This window comes from Psammomys obesus, unplaced genomic scaffold (genome assembly GCF_907164565.1).
Source record: "Psammomys obesus unplaced genomic scaffold, mPsaObe1.curated_primary_1811, whole genome shotgun sequence".
Classification (NCBI taxonomy): domain Eukaryota; kingdom Metazoa; phylum Chordata; class Mammalia; order Rodentia; family Muridae; genus Psammomys; species Psammomys obesus.
In genome coordinates, this window is record NW_026589732.1 from 9,091,632 (window position 1) to 9,095,578 (window position 3,947).

Sequence of the window (3,947 nt, forward strand, 5' to 3'; positions counted from 1 at the left end):
GATGGAGACATCCCTTTACGGACTGAATGTTCCAAAGTCTCTCACTCTCTGTACATGGTCATACCGTGGGTCTCTGTATTGTTCCCAACCGCTGTAGAAGGAATCTCCTCTGACGGCTGAGCAAAGCACTGATTTACGAGCATGGCAGAATGTCATTCGGAGTCATTTTATTGCGGCATTCCTTTAACAGAAATGTAGTATTTGCTTTTCCCTTAGGTCCCTGGGCTATCTAATCTCACTTTCTTAGCCAGCCAAGCAGCCTCAGGCGTGGGTTCTATCTCCTGGACTGGGCCTCTTAATTCTAACCATAGCATAGTTGTAGGGCATTTGAGTGCAGGCGACCTTTCAATGTGTGCCTTTCCTTCTGACTTTTTTAAATGTTTTATTTTTCCACTGAGTGAAATTTTAACGAATTTAATCATCATTTTATGACTTTTTACATTTGTATCTATATGAAGCCCGTGTTTTTTTATGTCTCAGCAATGGAACAGATTGTTCTTTTTAAAGTTTTAACTCTTTTGTTTCTAAAATAATTTATTATGTCATATTTTCCCCATTATTCATTCATTAAATACTTGCTAGACACCTATTTATGCCAGGTACCTTAACCATCCTTGAGATGAACTTGACCAGGATTGGTAAAAAAAATATAGGCTCATAAATTTACTAGATAAACTTGAGGATCAACATGCTATAGCATAACACAGCTACCTTTATGTGTAATTACATTTGTCATGCTCAATATTGTAACATAATCAACTTTTGCATACTATCAAATTTCTTGGGAACACCTGATTTTTGGAAGATTGATTGTACCCTATTTTATTTATGTTTCACTTTTATCTATGACCTGTTTAAATAATGGGTCTTTTCTTGATTTCTCATTTTTACTAATAATTATTGTAACTTATTTATGAAGGGAATGCTTCTATTTTGTTTCTTTAAAATATATTCTCATCCACTTCAGTTACCAACATCAAAAGCACAAAGATGATGAATTATCCTAACAAAATATTCAAATTTGACATGCTGGGTATCAGGGCTGTGGCTCCCACTGGCCAGCAGGTGGTGGCCACATGAGGCAGCTCAGGAAAGGAGAGGTGCTAACATTGGCCCAAAGGAGTTCTGAACCTAAGGAGAAACAAGAAACAGACAATGAGTTGGTTCTGACTCATGTAAGATGGCATAAACATACCTGCAGAATGCCTAGTGGTCACCATTCTTCCCCTCTCCCAACCCACTGATGGTCACAGCACTTTATGAGGTAAGATGAATAATATTGCAGTAACACAACCACCATAATGCTCCATGCTTTCTAGTGTGTCTACAGCTCTGTGTGCATAACCTTCACGCTTCCCTGTGAGAATCAAAATACAGATACACGCTCTGTTCTCAGGACAGCGTTTCAAGAATTTAGAGGCAACTTCTGAGCCTTGCTAGCTCTAGCCTTCAGTTCTGCTCCATGTGTTGCTGGACAAAATATCTTAGGAGTGAGAGGTATTCAAGGACCCCTACTGTGCATTCTGCTTCTGGCTACAGGTGTGGTCTGTCTCTGCAGGAGCAAAGCATCTCTGTCACCTGAGAGACAGGAGAGCAAAGTGATGCAGAGTTGGTTGAGCCAGGTCGGGCAAGCACAACATCTACAGCTGCACAGAAGTCACAACATATTTCTGAGTCTCAGTCTCCATCTTGGTCATTGAAAGGAGGAATAGAAGTTTCTACTAAATATTACCAGTTTGAGGATTAATGAAGAGATGTGTTTAAAGAATTTGGTAATAATGGACTCAATAAAAGTGTTCACTGCTTCTCTATTTTGAGAATTCAAATAAGCATCTCTTAAAAAGGGAATGACTTTGGAGTTGCATTGCATATGTTAGCATTCTAATTTCTTGACTTTTGGATCAGCAGACTCTAGTAAGCTTTTTGAGTCATAAAATAAACGTATAAGTATCTCACAGGTCAGCTATATAAAAAGTTTTAAACACCCTTATCGTGATTGCTGACATTTGATAGCATTTCCATGACAGTCTATATTGCTATATTTGAACATATTTGAGTGGTTTTTTGCCTAAAGTTGGTACCACATATGATAACTTTCAGTTAGTTGTTTTTAGTCAATGAAACAGATGTGTTAATCATTCTGCTTCAATATAAAACAAAAAACTTCACAGAAAAGGTATGAAAATGAACTACTGCCACCAAAATATAGAATGGATTCGTTGATAAATTAGGCAAGTACAGATTATTTCTTTATTTGAGGAAGTGTGCCATTGAGGGTGGACTCTGAGGTTTCAAAGGTCTACAATAGACTCCGTTCTACCCCCCTCTGCCTAGTGCCTGCAGATCAGGATGTAAAGCTCTCAGCTATCCTTCTAGTGCCATGACTGTCTGCATTTCACTGCGATGACAATGGACTAGCCCTCTGAAACTGTAAGCAAGCCTCCAATTAAACATGTTTGTGTGTAAGAATTGCTCTGGCCATGGTGTCTCTTTAGAACAACAGAACAGTGGCTAAGACAGATCCTATCTTGAGTTACGTTTGAAATCTCCTTTGCATCCTACCCATAATTTTCTTGGATTCACACAAACAATAAAAATTGCTTAAAAACTTCCCACTCCAATAGTTGAGCCCATTTTATTCCAAGCAACTTTATTACGTTTTGAAAACACAGTAGTACATGAACTGCACATTGGTTTCTGGGAATGAAAATTAACTGTTTCTATGATTTAATGTGTTCTCAGGGTCATAAGTTCAAATATATTCATAGCTATGTAATTAGTTTGAGTATAACATACTGAATAGAAGGTAATGGACAAATCTTTAATTTATGCAACTAAACAAAATTATTGTATAATAATTATAGTAATATTTTTTATAAAATAATGATTATAAAACATGTAAGATAGAAATATTATATATTCCTTTTATCACGTCAGTCGCTTTGACTCTGTTTTTATTAAGACACATCTCATTTCCCCTGTTGTTTGCTTCATTGTGTTTTGTTTTGTTTTCAGGTTTCAGAATGTCTCGTTGATGGAAATACATAGAGGATTTTTCAGAGTACTGAATACACCATGAGGGCTTCCCACATGATGACTTCATACAGCTCTTCCTTGTTTGGTTTTCACTATGGAGGGAATCAATCTCCTAGGAACTTCGCCCCACAGACTCTTACCAGAAAAGCTGTGGAGGGAAGAGTGATGCTAAAGTTACCCATTCACGTTAACAAGTTTGACTTTAGACTGTTAACAGGCACAGGGGATCCCACCCCTGTGCAACTTATTTGTACCTTGGCATCAGACAGAAGTAGGTCAGTGAACTTATAATGATGTCCTCTGAGATGCGATTCTGGGCTCAGCTATAAATATTGACTGTGTTCCGTACTCCTGTGGGAGGAGATTACCAGGCTATGAGTTAACAAGCAAAAAGGAAATGGTGACTTCCTGTGTTGGCTGCCTCTTTGAACGCACCTTGTTTTACATGGTCAAAGTCTTACAAAGTTGAAACCTGGGAAATCTTAAGAGGTCTTTCATCTGTGAACAAAAATTAAATGAAAGGACACCGTGGGGCGATGGGTGCATGACTTTTAAAATGGATTTAGTAGTATTCTAGTTCTAACTAAACTGCTTCCAGTTGTGTTACCAAGGGTAGTGCATCTAATTTGGGCAGCATGTGCGTAATTTATGGATCAAAATATCCATATATTTCAGTTTTTATTAAGATTAACTGCACCTCCACAACATGTGTTTGATAGCCTCTTCTCTAAATTAGAAAATGTATTTGTCACCAAAGCGGCTGTTTTATTTTTAATTGGTGTGCAGCATGAATGTCCAGAGATAGTAAACATAAATTCCTATCTGGTCTCTTGAAGATTTCTTTTTTAATTTTTGTCATTTACGGTTTTGTTTTGTTTTGTTTTGTTTTGTTTTGTTTTGTTTTGTTTTGT